Raw genomic sequence first — 20,836 nt, forward strand, 5'->3', positions numbered from 1 at the left:
CCCCTACACTATCTAAGTCTCTCTGTAGGCTCTCTGTTTCCTCAACATTACACACTTCTCCACCTATCTTTGTATCATCAGCAAATGTAGCCACAAACGCATCAATCCAACAGTCCAAATCATTGGCATTTCTCATAAAAATCAGCGGACCCAACACTGACCCCTGTGAACTCCACTGGTAACTGGCAGCCAGCCAGAAAACGATCCCTTTATTCCCACTCTCTGTTTTCTGCCGATAAGCCAGTGCTCCACCCATTGGCAACTAGAACCAGGGACCAATATTTCATGATTTGAGCAAAAGATCAGAGGATTCTTTTCTGAATCTTAATGCACCCTCAGACATTGGAATTCATTAACTGACAGGTTTTTTGGATCATATCCTTGTATGCTTTTAAGGGAAAGAGAGGGGGATAGTTTATAAGGGGGGGGGGGTGAAATGTTCCTGGGGCAGACAGGAACATGGAGTTTAATGTTGAAGCGGGACAGCCGTGACCTTATTAAATGACAGAGCAGGTGGGAGTTGCTGAGTGGGGACTCCTGCTCATCATTTGGATGTGGGTGTGAGCATGTGGTGTGCTGAACAGGACTGTACACAGAGATCCAGCTGTGATCCCGCTTGTGTTTATACAATTCCACCAGAGCTCCCTCCTCTGTCATTCTATACCTTCAGCCAACAAAAGCAAGCCTCTCATCCGCATTTTAAACCCATCGAATGCTCCGTCCTTCTAACCTGAGGAATCATTCCACATGCTCTCCCTCTGACCCTCTATTCTTCTCCAGATTCCACAATGTACCGTCTGTCTCCTCGCCCTGTTTGGGCTCCCCACCTGCATCACCTCACCTCACAGATTAAATTCCACTTGCCTACCTGTCCAGTCAACTGACACCTTCCTGTAGTCCTCAGCTTTCCCCCTCACTCTCAGCCATATGGCCAACTACACTGGACAACAAATATTTTGCTTCATGATTACTTTTGTGTACGTATATCTTATGGATTTGGACTGCTGATATTGAAAATCACTATTCTATGTCCCTATCACACACCATCTCTTTGAAATTGCCTATATTTTTATATTTCAATTCATAATCCAAGTCAGATTATTTGATGCCAAGATTAAGGGAGGCATTTGTGTTGGTCCACAAATCAAGCAGACCAGCAATAACAGGCAATTCAAAGAACTTCCATTGGGACCAGAGAAAATCGCATGGAATGCATTCAAAGAAGTTGTTGAAAATGTTCAATATTTTCCCAGGGACCAGGGAAATATTGACCAGCTGTGTTTCACTGTAACTGTTGTACTGGAAATGTGTGTCTGGGTCCTGGGCTCAGTGTGGGACTGAATGTCTCTGCTGTCTGAGACTGTGGAACGAATGAGCTGTCAGTATCTCTGTGCTCAGTAACACACCTTGTGTGTGAGAGATGGAGCCACTGTTCTGTTCATTGAGCCTTGGCAAGAGGGAACATTGGCGTACATTGAAGTCTTTCCTGCAGGTAGGGGAAGGAAAGCGAAAGAGGTAAAAGGCAGACACGGTGTGAAGCGACTGGTGCAGCCAGTGCCAGTGTATGAGGCCACTCACAGGCTGCAGCTCTCAGCTTCTTCTGAGCAGCAGATGGAGGAGGCTCCAAACCAAGGAAGAGACAAACAAACCCCACCACTTCCCGGTATGGATCCGGGAGTGGAACAGAGGGATGGACACAACATTCATTTCCCATGGGATTCACCACTCAGAATACTCACTGTCCAGCAACAACAGACATTGGGAAATGTGCTAATGGGAAACTGTCTTCCCATGGTCAGGGGAGAGGAAGCAGCAATTATAGTCAGCAGCAACTTCTTCCTACTCCGCCACACTCGCCGTGGCCCAATCCCAGCGTAGGAATTAATTCTCACTCCACATTCAAGCTACAGGACCTCGGCCTCTGCAACTGGATCCATGACTTCCTAACCGGAATACCACAATCTGTGTGGATTGGAATAACATTTCCACCTCAATGACAATTAACACTGATACTCCACAGGGCTGTGTCCTTATCTCACTGCTCCACTGTCTCTACACCCACAACTGTGTGGCTAGGCATCGCTCAAACAGCATTTATAAATTTGCTGATGATACAAGCGCTGTTTGCAGAATTTCAGATGGTGACAATAAATCATAAATTAGGGTAAACTACCAGTTAGTTGAGTGTTGCTGCAGCAACAATCTTGCACTCAACGTCAGCAAGATCAAAACGCTGCTTGTGGACTTCAGGAAAGGTGAGATGAAGGAACACAAGCCAGTCCTCATCAAGGGATCAGAAGTGGAGAGAGTGGACAATTGCAAGTTCCTGGGTGTCAGCATCTCTGAGGATCTAACCCGGATGCAACATATGATGCAGTTATGAAGAAGGCAAGACAGCGGCTATATTTCATTAGGAGTTGGAGGAGATTTGGTTTGTCAACTAAAACACTAAATAAACTTTTACAAACGTACTGTGGAGATCATTCTGACTGGCTGCATCTCCATCTGGTATGGCGGGGGGGGGCGCGGGGGCGGCGGGCTTCTGAACGAGATCAAAGTAAATAGCCAAAACTTGTAAAACTGGTCAACTCTACCATGGGGCCAGGCTCGGTAGTACACAACATCTTCAAGGAGCGGTGCCTCACGAAGGCGCCGATCATCATTGAGCATCGCCACCACCCAGGACGTGCCCTTTTCACACTGTTACCATCGGGAAGGAGGGAGAGAATGCTGAAGGCACACACTCGGTGATTCAGGAACAGTTTCTTCCCCTCTGACACCCAAATTCTGAATTCTCAATGGGCATTGAACCCAAGAGCACTACCTAACTACTTTTTCTTTTAATTTATGTTTTAATTCATGTTTTAACTACATATTTTAACAAATATTTAATACTTAATGTAATTCAGTTTTTTTCTCCATATATATTTATTATGGATATCATTGTACTGCTGCTGTAAAGTTAAAATGTCACGGCGTATGCCAGTGATATTCAATCTGATTCTGATTAAGTTGCTAATTAACTCTGCCTCTTCCTCTCCAGCAACAACCTCCATTGCCCTCACTCCAGAATCGATACCATTCGCTGAGCAACACACACACAGTTCTGGAGGAACTCAGCAGGTCAGGCAGCATTTATGTAAAAGAGTACATCTTAGGCATTTTAGGCCAAGATCCTATGTTTATGAGTAAAAATGAAACACACATACTGATTTAGAGCAGTCCAAACACCATTCTCCCATTGCTGATAACGTTGTTTGTCCAAGATGGTCCCACATAGGAACTATTACAACCCCTTTTCCACAGAGCCCCATCATCAGCATAGAAAGCCAAAGTGAACTCAGGCCCAAGACCATTAAAAATATAATTAACTACCAGATTAAGCAAATATTGAACTGATAACACTATCCTGGGGAGGGAGGCACGTTATCTTCCGTGAACTCTGATGATCCACCCTCACTGTAAATGACCCCCAAGCAAAAAAAAAATACCCATTTGCAAAACCAACGCCAACACCAAGCTTAAAGAGTTTAATAAAAAGCCTCTCCTTCCATCGCATGTCATAAAACTATTTCAATGTCCAAAAGCACTGCAAGTACCGATTCTTTCAGTGTAAAAGGATTTCCAGATATCATTCCCAGTAGTACAAGGGCGTCATAGATCTCCCTTTGCCAAACCCACATTAGTAGTGACAAAGTAATTCTCTCTTATCCAAAAATTCATGAGCCTAATTACTATCATTTTCACCATTATTTTACACAGTGAGGAAGTGAGACAACAGGCCTGTAGAAACTGGACAGCATCGGATCCCTCCCAGGTTTTACAACAGGCTTCACCACAGACCTTTTCCAGTCTCCTGGGAACATTCTTTGTTTCCAGATCTTCTTTTAAAACTAAAGCAACTTCTTTTAGACTGCCTCAGGCAAAACCTGGAGTACAGTATATGATGGTTTCCCATATCCTGTCCTGGGCTGTAGTACTCGCCCTGTTGATGGCAAATTTCAATTCAGCCAACGTAAAGTCATCATCCATGGCAATCTCAAATGCCTCTTGTTTCTCACAAATCTCCTCACTGTCCACCAAGAGGCTCTCTCTTCTCATAAAACACTCTTCCCCTATATTGTCTAGACTATGTGTGTTTGCAAATGTGTTTCTCAAACACTTTGCCTTTTCGTTGTCCTTTGCATCAAATTTCCGTTCTCCACTAATACTATAATCTAGTTATAACCTCTGACACCATTCATCTTCCTCAGCATTCTCCACACCACCGTCAGAGGATCATGGGACGGGAGGCCTCGGGAGAAAGAAAGGGGGAGGGGAGAATCCCAGAGGATAGGCAAGGAGTATAGTGAAAGGAACAGAGGGAGAAAAAGAGAGAGAGAAATATATATATATATGTATATAATAATAAATAAATAACGGATGGGGTGGTCCCATGATCCTCTCATATCCCTTTTGCCAATCAACTGTCCAGCTCTCGGCTTCATCCCTCCCTCTCCTGTTTTCTCCTAAAACTTTGGGTCTCCCCCTCCCCTTCCCACTTTCAAATCTCTTACTATCTCTTCCTTCAGTTAGTCCTGACTGAGTGTCTTGGCCCGAAAGGTTGACTGTACCTCTTCCTATAGATGCTGCCTGGCCTTCTGCGTTCACCGGCAATTTATTATGTGGGTTGTATAACTCCGGTCTGTTGGGGATGGCGACATTAATTTACCGGAATAGGACCTGCAGCAGAGTGAGGAATGATCCGACAGAAAGCAGCTCGGGGACTGGTCGAATCACGTGGAACTATGGGAGATGCCTCACTACTCAGATGCTTTGCTACGTCATTGAGCGCTGGTGGTATAGTGGTGGGCATAGCTGCCTTCCAAGCAGTTCGGGTTCGATTCCCGGACATCGCAGCGTGTACGGTTTTAGACTACATAACATATGAACCTCTGACATAGACACGATCTACACAGAACTCCACTGGCCAAGTAATCGACTCACTCTAATTCACACTGTGAGTGTAAATTGATTCATTAATTATCATTCACTGGTCGTGGATCAGAGTTGGAATTCACAATTTCTCGTTAAACCCTGTCCTGACTCTATTCCAGATTCTACAAGAATGGACACTTCACAGGAAGGATCGACAGGATTTGTAAAGTGTTGCCTGATTAAAGTGTTTGAGCTTGTTTGCCTTCATTGGAATATCAGAGACTGAGAGGAAACTTGACCGAATTATCAGAATCAAAAACCGTTATTATCGCCAAGTATGTGACACATATAGGGAATTTGATGCCGGTTTCCCTGAGCTCTCGCTGTACAGAATCAAAAAGCAAACAAAACAATAGTGCAAATAACCGTGAACTATATACAATGAGGTGCTGTATACCAGTGTATGTACAAGGGGACTTGGTTTATAATAGACTTAAATTCACGTGTTCATAAGACTGATGGCAGACGGAAAGAAACTGTTCTTGTACCTATGGGTCCTGGCATACAGTGATCTAAAGCGCCTACCAGAAGGAAGGAGTTGGAACAGGTGATGTCCAGGGTGTGGTGGGTCTACAGTGATGCTGCTTGCTCGCTTCCTGACTCTATGAGAGACATAGATTGGGCAGATAGTCAGAATTGGTTTCCCAGGGTAGGGATTTGAAATTCCAGCGGGAATGAATTTAAGGTAGGAGAGAGTTTAAAGATGTGTGGGTCAGGTTTTTAGACAGAGTGGGGTGGGTGCTTGGAACGGGCTGCCAGGTTCAGAGACGGAAGGGTGTACGATGTTTTTAGATAGACACATGAATATGTTAGCGTGCAGCGACATCGATAGAGGCACAAAGAGAAAATCTACAGATGATGGAAATCCAAGCAACACAGAAAATGTTGGAGGAACTCAACAGGCCAGGCAGCATCTGCGGTAAAAAAATACCGTCGAGGTTTCGGGCCGAGTCCCTTCATCCGGAATGTAGAAAAAGAAACGATGAGGAATCAGAGTTAGACGGTGATGGGAGGAAGAAACACGAGGTGATATTTGAAACCAGTGGGGGTGGGGAGGTGGCTGGTAAATTAAGGACCTGAAACTTTGATTGGTGAAAGAGGTACTAGGCTGGAGAACAGGGAAGGAGAGGAGGCCATGGAAGAAAGAAAAGGGGGCGGAACACCAGAGGGAGGTGATGGGCAGGTAACAGATAAGGTCAGAGAGGGAAAAGAGAATGGGGCTTCGTGAAGGAGGGGACATTACCGGAAGCTTGAGAAATCGATGTTCATACCATCAGGTTGGAAGTTACCCAGCCGGAAGATAATGTGTTGTTATTCCTCCAACCTTAGTGTGGCTTCATCGCGACAATACAGGAGGCTATGGGCTGCAATGTCGGAATTGGAATGGGAAGTGGAATTAAAATGGGTGGCCACTGGGAGATCTCTCTTGTCCTGGTGGAAGGAGTGTAGGTGCTCGGTGAAGTGGTCTCCCAATCTGTGCCACGTCTCACCGATATACAGGAGGCCAAACCGGGAGCACTGGATACAGTGGATGACTAAAAGACTCACAGTTGAAGTGTTGCCTCACCTGGAAGGATTGCTTGGGTCCCTGAATAGTACTGAGGGAGGATGTGTAGGGACAGGTGTAACACTTGTTTCACTTGCAAGGATAAGTGCCAGGAGAGAGATCAGTGGGATGGACGGACGCACATGGGATTGACATGGGATCCCTGCAGAGAGCAGAACGTCGAGGGGGGAGGGAAAGATGTGTTTGGTGTTGGGATCCCGCCGGAGATGGCGGAAGTTACAGAGAATTGTGTGCTGGAGGCGGAGGCTGGGCGGGGTAGGGTTGGGGGAGTAGGTGAGGACAAGACAAACCCTCTCCCTGGGGGAGGGAGCGAGGATGGGGTGGGGGCAGATGTGAGCAAAATGGAAGAGATTCTGTTGAGAGCAGCTTTCATGGTGGAGGAAGGGAAGCCCCTTTCTTTGAAAAAAAAGACGATATCTCCTTTGTTCTTGAATGAAACGCCGTATCCTGAGAACAGATGCGGCGGAGACGGAGGAATTGAGAGAAGGGGCTGGCATTTTTACATGTAACGGGGTGGGAAACGGTCTAGTCCAGGTAGCTGTGGGAGCCTGTGTGGTTATAATAGACATCAATAGACAAGCTGTCTTCAGAGATAGAGACAGAGAGATGGAGAAAACGGAGGGAGCTGTCGGATATGGGACAGGTATAATTTTGGGCAGGGTGGAAGTTGCAGGCAAAGCTGATGAAGTGCATGAGTTCCACATGGGTGCAGAAAGAGGTAGCAATGCCGTCATTTATATAGTGTAGGGAAAGTTAGGGAGCGACACCAGTGTAGGCTTGGAACATAGACTGTTCCACGTAGCCGACACACAGGCAGGCACGGATGGGACCCATGCCAGTGTCCATGGCTCACCTTGTGTTTAAATGAAGTGGGAGGACAAGTTCGGCCAGACGGAGGTGAATGGTGGTGGAGGGGAGCTGGTTGGGTCTGGTATCCCGATGGAAGCGGAGAGATTTGAGACCTTCCTGGCGCGGGGGTGGGTGGTTTGCTGGACGTGCATAGGGATTGGACATCCATAGTGAAAATAAAACGATTGGGAACCTATGTGGGATGAAACCAATTAGACTCCAAATGAATTATCCAAAATTTAATCAAGACCACGAGATTAGACCCGGCAAGTCCGTTAGTTCCAAGGATGTCGCTCGAGGAAATATACACTTATGGTCAAAGAGAATGGTGAAGGAGTATGTAACTTACACACTCCTGACAAAAATATACCATGCGCCCCGGGTACTGTACTCTCTCTTTCCCCTTCTTCTATCCGGCTGAAGGTGCAGGACAGCACGTACTACAGGCTCGTGGATAGCTTCAACTCCGCCGCTATGTCTATTGGATGGTGCCCGAGTCGATAAGATGGAGCCTTGACCTCACAATCTACCCGTTATGATGCGGCACCTGATTGTTTACCTGCACTGTGCTGTCTCTGTCGCAGTTACATTTCATTCTGCATTCTGTTATTGCTTAACATTGTTCTCTCTCAATACGCTGTGTAATGATTTGATCTCAAGGAATAGTGTGAAAGAGAAGCTTTCAGAAAATATTTTAATTCCCACTGAAGTTAACGCTGCAGTCGCTGGGTCTCCGAACAGCACAGCGTTACCCAGCTGGCAATAAAACGCGCCGCAGAAACTGCTGGGTCACCAGCGTCCCTTGGTGGGTTCGAACCACCAATCTTTCGGTTAACAGCCGAACGCGCTCACCAATTGCGCCACAGAGACAGAATGGGAAAGCAGACTATGAGTGGTCTATTCCGGGGTTGGAAGATGGTGACTGACAATCGATGCTGTGACTCGGCTTTTCACATATCACAATCATAACATTGGAATTAAACTTGAACTTCCACCAACGGCAGCTGACACTGCGGCTTACCCGCAATCCCAAAGGCTGAAATAAAAGGATAGTTAACGTCTTCTATTCGCCAGATGACTGAATACACCATTTCAGTCAGAGTCTGTGATTTCTCTTGTTCCTGAATTCACAGCTCCGTAGGACACTCTGAGCTGATGTATTAAAAACGGCCTCGATTCAAACAGAGGATCAATCTCCGGCGATACGGTCAAACACTTCACTAATTGTCTTAGTGACGGCACGTGAACTAACACTTTAATTAAACACCATTGTCTCTGATATAAACGTTGGACGATTGAAGACCAATACATCACAATTTTTGGGCATTACTTCAGCAGAGTCTTTGGTGGCAATGAGGCCGGAGATTTAATTCTAAACTCTAGAATTGTCACGGAAGAGCTACCTTTATAGATTTCATTGTTTTTTTTTGTTTGATAATTATTGCTTTGCAAATGGAGACCAGCGACACTGATCGACCCATATCTCGGGTCCCTGCAGTTTTCCATTTTGAACTGTCGTTCAGTCCTGCAACTCCCTCCTGGTCGCACACACAAACAGTCTGGAAACACAGATACGAAGAAAAATACAACAGAGAAATCAAGGTCGGGATAGAAACCGTCAAATAATGATGTTCCTGATGTACAAATACAAGAAAATGTGCAGATGCTGCAAATACAAGGCAATACCCAGACAGTCCGCTGAGTTCTTCCAGCATTTTGTCTGTGATATTGCTGATATAACAGATTTTATCAGCATCTCAAATCTGACAAAGGTCAAAGGAAATTGTGTTGAGCCGGAGGCCGGTGAGTCTGTGGAATTCTTTGCTGTCGACGGCGATGGAGCCCGAGTCACTTGGTATGTTTAACTTGGAGGGTGGTAGTTACTTGCTTAGTAAGGAAGTGAAAGACTGTGGAGAGAAGGCGTGAGAATGGAGTTGATGAGGATAAAACTCAGCCAAGATGGAATGGGGCAGACTGACTCTGCTCCCTTCTCTTATGGTCTTCTGACCGTATCTCATCAGCGCCTGGGTTCAAGTGTACAGAGTTGTTCGCACTTCTGTTGTTTATGTTTTCCTCAATGTCGTACAGTATTTATTGGTCTGTGTTTATCAGTCTGCATTTCACGGGTGGTATAGAAAACTGCAAAAAAATACAGCGTGATATAATGATTTGCAGGTTGACTGTGTGGTTAAGAAGGCATACGATGTATCTACCTTCATCAACCGTGGGATTGAGTTCAGGAGCCGACAGGTAATGTTACAGCTATATAGGACCCTGATCAGACCTCACTTGGAGTACTGTGCTCAGTTCTGGTCACCTCAGTCCAGGAAGGATGTGGAAAGTATAGAAAGGGTGCAGAGGAGATTTACAGGGATGTTGCCTGGATTGCCGAGCGTGCTTTATGAGAATAGAAGCATAGAAACATAGAAAACCTACAGCACAATACAGGCCGTTCGGTCCACAAAGCTGTGCCGAACATGTCCCTACCGTAGAAATTACTAGGCTTACCTATAGCCCACTATTTTTCTAAGCTCCATGTACCTGTCCAAAAGTCTCTTAAAAGACCCTATCGTATCCGCCTCCACCACCTTTGGAGGCAGCCCATTGCACGCACTCACCGATTTCTGAGTGAAAATCTTACCTCTTCATGTCCTCTGTACCTACACCCCAGCACCTTGAACCTGTGTCCTCTTGTGACAACCATTTCAGCCCTAGGAAAATGCCTCTGACTATCCACATGATCAATGCCTCTCATCATCTTATCCACCTTTATCAGGTCACCTCTCATCCTCCGTCGCTCCAAGATAAAAGGGCCGAGTTCACTAAACCTATACTGATAAGACATAATCCCCAAGACATGCTTTGAGGGTCCGATGGAGTCAGACCCCAAGATCCTTCTGATCCTCCACACTGCCAAGACTCTTACCATTAATACTATATTCTTCCAACATATTTAACCTATCAAAATGAACTACTTCACACTTATAACTTACAGATTGAGTGAACTCGACCTTTTCTCCTTGGAGCGACAGGGCATGAGAGGTGACCGGATAGAGGTGTATAAGATGATAAGAGGCATTGATCGTGTGGATAGTCAGAGGCTTTTCCCCAGGGTTGAATGGCTCACACAGTTTTAAGGTGTTTGGAAGTAGGTACAGATGAGAAGTCAGGAGTAAGTTTTCTTTACGCAGAGTGTGGTAAGTGCGTGGAATTGGCTGCCGGCGACGGTGGTGGAGGCGGATGCAATAGGATATATTAATAGACTCTCGGATAGGTACATGGTGCTTAGAAAATAGAGGACTATGGTTCACCCGAGGGAATTTCAAAAGTCAGTCCATGTTCGGCACAGCATTATGGGCCGAATGACCTGTATTGTGCTGCAGGCTTTCTGTGTTTCAATGTTTCTATATATAGAAAGTTAACAGAACTGTTAGAGTGGGCATCGGAAGCTGGAAATAGGAGGTAGTAATAGGGGACAAATAAATGGCGGACAAAATTATCAGGTATTATGCGTCCGTCTTTTATGTTGAGGATACAAACAGTACGCCAGAAATTCGAGAGGGTCAAGGGATGTAAGTGAGTGTAGTTGCTATTATTAAGGAGAAGGTGTTTGGAAGCTGAAAGACCGCAGGGTCACCTGACCAGATGGACTGCACAGCGGGTTTCTGAAAAGAGATTACGAGATCATGGAAGAGTTAATAGTGATCTTTCAGGAATCACGGGCTTCTGAAATGGTTCAGAGAACTGGAAAATTGTTGATCTGATTTTGCTCTTGTCGACAGGAGGGAAGCAAAATACAGAACACTACAGACCGTTTATCAGGGCTGTTATGGTTGGGAAAATGCTGGAGTCCATGAGGTTTCTTGGTGCGTGGAGACACCTGTTCAAATAGGCCGGCCAACATGGATTCTTTCAGGGGAAATCTTGCCTGACTAATCTGCTGGAATTAATTCTGGAAATAACAGGCAAGATGGACAAAGGAGCGTCAGTGATGTTGTTTACTTGGATTTTCAGAGGCATTTGTCACGGGCCGCAGATAAAGTTGCTAAACAATATTAGAGCCTACGGCATTACAGGAAAGATACGAGCATCTGCCGCCAACATAGACTGGACTGCTTTCCTATTGAGCCGTACATTTTCAGAATTGGACCTGACTCCTGATCTTGTGGCTCAGTGATTATGCAGAAGAATAGGATTATTCCAGAGAGTATCGGCCAACATTCATTAGGCTCTCCTGACTGGACAAACCTTATGACCCTCTGTCCCATCCCCTCGGTCGTTAAAGATATCTTTCCTCAGGCAGGCATGAGACCGGCTTTCTTTCAGTCTTAGATGGTGATAGAGGCCACAGGAGGAAAAAGTCTACTTCGGTTTAATTCAGCTGCAGCTCAGTCGCTGTCTATTGATATTTATGCCGAAGAATTGCCCGGAGACAAAGAGGGGGAAATCAGAAGAGACACGGTGGAAGAATGATTCCGGGAATGAAAGAGTTAACATATGAGAAACGTAGTCCGCTCTTGGACTGTATTCCTTGGAGTTTAGAAGAATGAGGGGAGACCTCATCGAAACATTTCGAATGTTAAAAGGCATGGACAGAGTGGATGTGGCAAAGTTGTTTCCCATGATGGGGGAGTCTAGTACGAGAGGACATGACTTAAGGATTGAAGGGCGCCCATTCAGAACAGAAATGTGAAGTTTTTTTTTTTTAGTCAGAGGGTGGTGAATCTATGGAACTTGTTGCCACGGGCAGCAGTGGAGGGCAAGTCATTGGGTGTATTTAAGGCAGAGATTGATGGGTATCTGAGTAACCAGGGCATCAAAGATTATGGTGAGAAAGCAGGGGAGTGGGACTAAATGGAGGAATGGATCAGCTCATGATAAAATGGCGGAGCAGACCCGATGGGCCGAATGGCCGACTTCTGCTCCTTTGTCTTATGCTCTTATGGTTTTATGAACAGAATGTGTGACAGCAGGGCCACTGAAACCGGGTTCAGTAAATAATGTGAAAGACATTCATTGCTGACATGTTGGGAACGAGGTCTCCGAATGGGTCGGAGGACAGACAGCACAGAGATAATATCAGGAGGAGGCAGGGTATAGCAAATACGAGATGACAAGCAGAGAGAAAGGTGCGAAATAAATCAACAAAGAACAGTTAATAAAGGAAACATTTATAAAGGAAGGCCTGTATTGGAGCTTAGAAAAATAGAGGGCAATGGGTAACCGTAGGTAATTATTAAGGTAAGGACATGTTCGGCACAACTTTGTGGGCCGAAGGGCCTGTATTGTGCTGTAGGTTTTCTGTGTCTCTATGAAACGATGTGACGTCAGCAAAGAATCGACAAATGAAAATGAAGAGAAGAATGAGCAACGTCCACAACGGAGCAGCGCGTCACCACGTTCAGACAACAGCAGAGAGGCGCAGCGGCAGCGTGCTGGGCCCATGGGCGTCCATTCGGCCGATGGATTGACGATTGTTTCCATGGAGAGCTCTGGAGGTGACGGAGGTCATATCAAATTAACCCGGGCCTATCAGGATAGTAGAAAACTCTCCTGACGTATGCAAACTTAGAGAGCATCACATGGAGAACTTCGTGCGGATGGTGTTCGGAAACTGGAACCCATGCCTGAGTGACTGGTGAGGCAGGTACACTCACAACATTAGAGAATTGTCTAGGCGAGCACCTCAATCATCAAGACACTGAAGACAATAGCTAGTAAGTGAGATCTGTTCTGGTGTGATCGGTAGTTGATTGTCAACACGGATATTGTGGTTCGGAAGGCCTGTTTTAGGGTCGCAGCGTTCTGTGAATCTATATTATATTTATGAATCACAATAAAGAGTTTTATTTACTCTGGTAATGGCGGAGGAGGATGAGAGAGATCCCGTTGTGTATAAATAGACAGAGTGTGTGGTGAGTAGACTGACAACACTCAGTGTGAACACATCATCCGACATGTTTTGATGTGTCCTAGTTGGCTGTGGGAATCTGAGTTAGAGTGAGAGCAGGAAGCTGCACTGATCGGTTCACCGGGGAAAATGTGAGGGACAGCACTTCAATCCTTGATCCACTGGCCAGCCCAGGGTGAATAATAATTTTACACTCAACCATCGATTTAAATAACTTCGGGAATCCGTGCGCGAGTTGTCAGGGTTGAACCACTCGGACGCTAGAAGTGTATGACTGTGGTTCGAGCTGTTTTCTGAATGTGGTCACTGTGATTCCTCACTCTGGTGCAGTTCCTGTTATGTCCGGTTGAGGTCGCCATCCTCCGACAGACCGGAGATACACAACACCCAGTGTTTCAATGAAGTGGGAATGATCGCTTCAGAATTCGATTCGCTACATATCGTTTCCCTCTTGTCGCACTAAAAAAAAAACAGAAATGTAAATATTTCTCTGTGATTAAAAATGTTGATTCCAACAACACGGATTTGAGCTCGAATGAGAGCACTTCCTTCAACACAACAGGTGACTGAATCGCTGGAGCAAACTGAGACACTGCTGTGGGAGGGACACGAGTGAAAGGCTGCAGTATTACAGCTGAGAAACATCAAGGTAATTCTGTTCACCCTCCTGTACTCTTAAATGTGCATGACATGGACTATAACCAGCAAATCCTCGTTAGTATAGTGGTTAGTATCCCCACCTGTCACGCGGGAGACCGGAGTTCAATTCCCCCAAGGGGAGTTTATTCAACGATATTTTGAATTAAAAGACAAATAAAAGCGGACAAAGAATTGATGTTTACACTAATCAGTTCACCGGGCATTGGGAAGGTGGAATAGCTCGGGCTGCTCAGGCCCCGGGACGGTAGAGTCTTTGGTGAAGAAACTGGCGGTATTGTCAGCCTCTTTCGTCAAGTATCCCCTGAGAATCTATATCTCAGCATCGTTCTTTGTTATTTTCTTTGGTACACAGAGTGCATCATTCCGAGCATGTTAATCCGGGGCTTTTGTTGTCAACTATGAATTCCCGCATGGTCCCACCACAGTAGTAAGGTAACTAACCAAGATCAGTCCAGACGAATGGCGCCGGTCGGAAATGTCGACTGTTTACTCTTTCTCATCGATTATGCTTGCTCTGCTGAGTTCCTTCATCATTTTGTGTGTATTGCTTGGATTTCCAGCATCTGCAGATTTCTCTTGTTTGTGTCCAATATGAAGTGTCACCCTGGAACACATCGATTGCATCCTCATCTTGTTTTGGTGTGCAAAATGGCTCCAGTCCCCTGCTGTGCAAAGAGAAACTCTGCTCTTCAAAGACCTTTCTTCCCTGGGTTGACTGCACACTATCTGTGAACTATCCTTGCCAAGGCGCTGCATTAACTTGACTTGCTGTGACATCTACACTCCCCACTTCCCTTTGCGTCCTGTAAAGGACCACATGAATTGTGGATGCAGCTGAATTGCACAGAGAATTCGAGTCTCCTCCGTGATCCTGTCATCGTCTGTCTGAAGAGGAGGATTTCAGAACGATAGGAGTAGTAGTAAGGTTAACCATTTACTGTGCACTCTTCCACATTAACATCGTATGGTGAAAACTGTTGATAAAAAAAATGCAATCATATACAGCGTCTGTTTCATTTTGGAGACCATGCGCGCTCTCTTCTTTTAACGAGAGTCTCCAGCCGCCCCGAGTAGCGGGCGAGGGGTCCCGTCAAACCGCCACCAGGACCCAGCCCACCCCGCCTTTGAAATTGAAAAGCCGACACACGCGCCACCCAAACCGCCGCTTACTTAACAGAAACCGCGTTAATATTTTTACTTCAAATACTTTCATCGGAACTTACGGCGTTGCTTCTGTAATGTTGCTTTGTGGGTAGACACGGAGCTCTTCACGGTCACGCTGCACGCATGGGACCCACCTTTACACCTTCCCGAACCGGAAGTTACGCATAAGACGCGGCGAAACCGGAGGTGACGTCATCACAAGCCGCGATATACCATAGACAATGAATTTACCTTTGTTATACTGTAACTTAATTGTCAACCTATAACTTTAACAAGAAAATAGTTACAAACAAATCATTTAAAACGTAGACCCAACAAAGTCAAATAAATACCTTAAGGGTAGCACACACCCCGCCTGACCTTTGTAACGTCAGTATAGACATGGTATAGAACTTTAGTCTCTAGATCAGTCTTTAGGTAGAAGTAGAACAACCTCTGTAACTGGTCTCAGGTTTCTTTTTCAGGGTTCGTTGTAACGATGTGAACCGGTTGACTGCCTGCTCTTTGTTGTTTGGTAAGCGCTGGCGCGGTACTCTGAATGGTAGTGGGGTGACCCAGTTGTTTGGTTCATCTCTAAAGAGCTTTCTGTCCATTATTTTTAAGAATATGGCATCTTCCACCGATGGAGCAAGTTTATTATCATGCTTAGTCTGAGCGAAGACTGACTGTCCCAGTGTCTTCTCAGTTACTTTATTATGCTCGTGCCTTTGCTGTGCTTCCTTGATACATGCAACACTTGTGCAGGGCTGAGAAATTGAATGGTGGCCTGCCTCTCGCACGTTAGTCTTGAGCGTGTTAACTGTCGGTTTGTGTACGTTGCCAGGGCACACCTCTCCTCTCCAGATCCAGACGTTGGGCGAAGGGGGCGTTGTGTGGTACATTGACCTGCTGTCTGACTTTGTGCACCCTAAGAACATCTCTTCCGAGTAGCAGGAGTATTTCTGCTTCCAGATCCAGTTCTGCGATGTGCTTGGCAATGTGGTGGAGATGGGGCTAATGTAGCGCTGCGCTTGGCTTTGGAATCTCAGATTGGTTATTTAAGATCTCATTGCACTCCAAGAGTGGAGGGAGACTAATGACGACTTTGCCATCCAGGGACTCGAGCTGGAAACCTTCTGCCTTCCTGCCATATGTTTCTGCGATGCCTGCGCAAGTTCTAAGGTAGTATGGGAATGGATTATCCTTTACGCTATACAACTCGAAGAACTCTGGTCTCACTAGTGAGCGTTTGCTCTGGTCGTCCAGAACTACATAGGCCTTGATGGATTTGTCTTTGGCTCCCTTAGCGTATACCTTAGTGAGGAGGGTCTTTCAGTACGAACGGCTCGACTGTCCTGGACTGCAAACTTCTGTGCAGCTCATGCTGACAATAGTTGTATGAGAGTGATGCTCTCCCTCCCCGCCATCCTCTTGTGGGTGTGGAGGAGCCTTGGCAATTTGCGGTGACGGGCCGGGATGCATGGCCGCATCGTGATCAGTGCTGTTACATTCCGAGCACGTTACGAGGAACGCACACTCTTTAGCGAGGTGGGAGGTAGAGGAGCAGCACTTAAAACATATTATTTTTTTCCTTGAGAAGGGCCTTTCTTTCATCAAAGGGTTTGTTTCGAAATATTCTGCATTGTTTGAGGGGGTGGGTTTGTTGTGCAATGGACAATTCTTGCTAGGGTCATCGTTGATTGTGGAGACTTCGGTTTTATGCACTGAGACGGGTTTATTGATGACAAAATTGTTCGAAATGGGTTTGACTGGATTGGTGTGAGTTGGGGTGCCGCCTTGATTCATGAAGCTAGGGTCGTTTCGCCTCTTCGCCTCCTTGCTAACAAACCTACTAAAATACTCAAAGGGAGGGAATGGACCACCGTACTCTTCCTTGTACACTGAGCCAATAGACACCCATCTTTCCTGCAGCCCAAATGGAAGCTTGTCCACAATTAGTCCACTCTGCGTGAGGTATCCAGATACGACAGGCCAGTTAAATAGCCGTCTTCTTTAGCACCTTGAATCTCCATGAGTAAATCTCAGAGATCTCGTAATTTAGAGTTGTCCTTGGCTGACGCCATAGGAAAATTGTCCAGCCGTTGAAATAGCGCCTTCTCAATAATTTCAGGGGCCGCATAGCAGTCCCGAAGTCTCTCCCATGCTTTGTGTAAGGCTAGCTTGTGGTTGTTGACGTACACTGAGCGTATGCGTTTCACTTGTTCACTTTATTCTTTCCCAGCCATTTAGTCGTAAGGTCCAACTCTTGGGCTGCTGAGAGCTGGACTCCGCCGGTGGCACTGGTGAATGAGGAGTACCAAGCACGGTAATTTTCAAGCTTATCGTCAAACTGGTATAGTCCTGAATTGACGCGGTCTCGACGCGCTAAATACTGTGCCAAGGGTTCTGTTGCAGGTGGTGTGCTAGCTGGGGGAATATAGAACATAGAATAGTACAGCACAGTACAGGCCCTTCGGCCCACAGTGTTGTGCCGACCCTCAAACCCTGCCTCCCATATAAGCCCCCACCTTACATTCCTCCATATACCTGTCTAGTAGTCTCTTAAACTTCACTGATGTATCTGGGTCCACCACTGACTCAGGCAGTGCATTTCACGCACCAACCACTCTCTGAGTAAAATCCTTCCTCTAATGTCCCCTTGAACTTCCTACCCCTTACCTTAAAGCCATGTCCTCTGGTATTGAGCAGTGGTGCCCTGGGGAAGAGGCGCTGGCTATCCACTCTATCTATTCCTCTTATTATCTTGTACATCTCTATCATGTCTCCTCTCATCCTCCTTCTCTCCAAAGAGTAAAGCCCTAGCTCCCTTAATCTCTGATCATAATGCATACTCTCTAAACCAGGCAGCATTCTGGTAAATCTCCTCTGTACCCTTTCCAATGCTTCCACATCCTTCCTATAGTGAGGTGACCAGAACTGGACACAGTACTCCAAGTGTGACCTAACCAGAGTTTTATAGAGCTGCATCATTACATCGCGACTCTTAAACTCTGTCCCTCGACTTATGAAAGCTAACACCCCACAAGCTTTCTTAACTACCCTATCCACCTGTGAGGCAACTTTCAGGGATGTGTGGACCTGTATCCCGAGATCCCTCTGCTCCTCCACACTACCAAGTATCCTGCCATTTACTTTGTACTCTGCCTTGGAGTTTGACCTTCCAAAGTGTACCACCTCACACTTCTCCGGGTTGAACTCCATCTGCCACTTCTCAGCCCACTTCTGCATCCTATCAATGTCTCTCTGCAATCTTGGACAATCCTCTACACTATCTACAACACTACCAACCTCTGTGTCGTCTGCAAACTTGCCAACCCACCCTTCTATCCCCACATCCAGGTCGTGAATAAAAATCATGAAAAGTAGAGGTCCCAGAACAGATTCTTGTGGGACACCACTAGTCACAATCCTCCAATCTGAATGTTCTCCCTCCACCACCACCCTCTGCCTTCTGCAGGCAAGCCAATTCTGAATCCACCTGGCCAAACTTCCCTGATTTTCATGTTTTCTAACTTTCTGAATAAGCCTACCGTGTGGAACCTTGTCAAGTGCCTTACTAAAATCCATATAGTCACATCCACTGCACTACCCTCATCTATATGCCTGGTCACCTCCTCAAAGAACTCTATAAGGCTTGTTAGACACGATCTGCCCTTCACAAAGCCATGCTGACTGTCCCTGATCAGACCATGATTCTCTAAATGCCTATAGATCCTATCTCTAAGAATCATTTCCAACAGCTTTCCCACCACAGACATAAGGCTCACTGGTCTATAATTACCCGGACTATCCCTACTACCTTTTTTGAACAAGGGAACAACATTCGCCTTCCTCCAATCCTCCGGTACCATTCCCGTGGACAACGAGGACATAAAGATCCTAGCCAGAGGCTCAGCAATCGCTTCTCTCGCCTCGTGGAGCAGCCTGGGTAATATTCCGTTAGGCCCTGGGGACTTATCTGTCCTAATGTATTTTATCAACTCGAAAACCTCCTCTCCCTTAATATTAACATGCTCCAGAACATCAACCTCACTCATATTGTCCTCACCATCATCAAGTTCCCTCTCATTGGTGAATACCGAAGAGAAGTATTCATTGAGAAACTCGCTCACTTCCACAGCCTCCAGGTACATCTTCCCACCTTTATCTCTAATCCGTCCTACCTTCACTCGTCTCATCCTATTTTTTTCTTCACATAATTGAAGAATGCCTTGGGGTTTTCCTTTACCCTACTCGCCAAGGCCTTCTCATGCCCCTCTCTCGTTCTTCTCAGCCCCTTCTTAAGCTCCTTTCTTACTTCCCTATATTCCTCAATAGACCCATCTGATCCTTGCTTCCTAAGCCTCATGTATGCTGTCTTCTTCCACCTGACTAGATTTTCCAGCTCACTTGTCACCCATGGTTCCTTCACCCTACCATTTTTTATCTTCCTCACTGGGACAAATTTATCCCTAATATCCCGCAAGAGATCTCTAAACATCGAGCATATGTCCATAATACATTTCCCTGCAGAAACATCATCCCAATTCACACCCGCAAGTTCTAGCCTTATAGCCTCATAATTTGCCTTTCCCCAATTAAAAAATTCCCTGTCCTCTTTGTTTCTATCCTTTTCCATGGTAATTATAAAGACCACGGAGCGGTGCTCACTGTCCCCCAGATGCTTACGCACTGAGAGATCTGTGACCTGACCCAATTCATTACCTAGTACTAGATCTAGTATGGCATTCCCCCAGGCCGGCCTGTTCACATACTGTGACAGGAATCCATCTTGGACACATTTAACAAATTCTGTCCCATCTAAACCCTTGGAACTAATCAGGTGCCAATCAATATTAGGGAAGTTAAAGTCACCCATGATAACAACCCTACTATTTTTGTTCCTTTCCAAAATCTGTCGCCCAATCTGCTCCTCTGTATCTCTGCTTCTAGCAGGGTGCCTATAGAATAACCCCAGTAGAGTAACTGCTCCCTTCCTGTTCCTTACTTCCACCCATATTGACTCAAAAGAGGATCCTGCTATACACCCACCCTTTCTGTAGCTGTAATAGCATCCCTGACCAGTAATGCCACCCCTCCTCCCCTTTTTCCGCCCTCTCTATCCCTTTTTAAGCACTGAAATCCAGGAATATTGAGAATCCATTCCTGCCCTGGTGCCAGGCAAGCCTATATAATGGCCTCTACATCATCATTCCATGTATGTATCCAAGCTCTCAGTTCATCAACTTGTTCCTGTTGCTTCTTGCATTGAGGTACACCCGTTTCAGCCCTTCTACCTTACTGTCTTTACACCGTTTATTCTGCTTCTCTTTCCTCAAAGCCTCTCTGTATGTTAGATCTGGCTTTACTCCATGCACTTCTTTCACTGCTCTATCGCTCTGGATCCCATCCCTCTCGCAAATTAGTTTAAAATATGTTGGGAGACATATGACTGAGCGTGTACTTTCATGATGGGATTTGATGTTCTGACATCAGCCTCTGTCTCTGATCTCGCCGGATCTGGTAAGTTTGGTGTCGGGAAATATTCATAGTCAGCCCTTTCATACTTGAGTTTGTGGCAAGGTTGCAATTGTGAGTTGTCTTCCCCAGGTGGACGCAATGCAACGAAGCTTCCCTGTGATTTCACATGAGATTGGACGCCAACAGGCAAGTATGGAGAGGGAGAATGAATCTGCAGGTCAATTTGAGAATAGACATATTCAATGGTG

General features: G+C 45.9%; 1 long non-coding RNA gene across 1 annotated transcript in view; it reads right to left on the reverse strand.

Annotated features, from left to right (window-relative positions):
• Positions 1 to 206: 206 nt before the first annotated feature.
• Positions 207 to 20,836, reverse strand: part of LOC140188998 (uncharacterized) — a 516,848-nt gene continuing 496,218 nt past the window's right edge. Inside the window, exon 3 of the long non-coding RNA XR_011883426.1 lies at positions 207 to 262. This is a non-coding gene — a long non-coding RNA (uncharacterized lncRNA). The remainder of the gene's footprint in view (positions 263 to 20,836) is intronic.

Source organism: Mobula birostris, chromosome 28, assembly GCF_030028105.1.
Source record: "Mobula birostris isolate sMobBir1 chromosome 28, sMobBir1.hap1, whole genome shotgun sequence".
NCBI classification, from domain to species: domain Eukaryota; kingdom Metazoa; phylum Chordata; class Chondrichthyes; order Myliobatiformes; family Myliobatidae; genus Mobula; species Mobula birostris.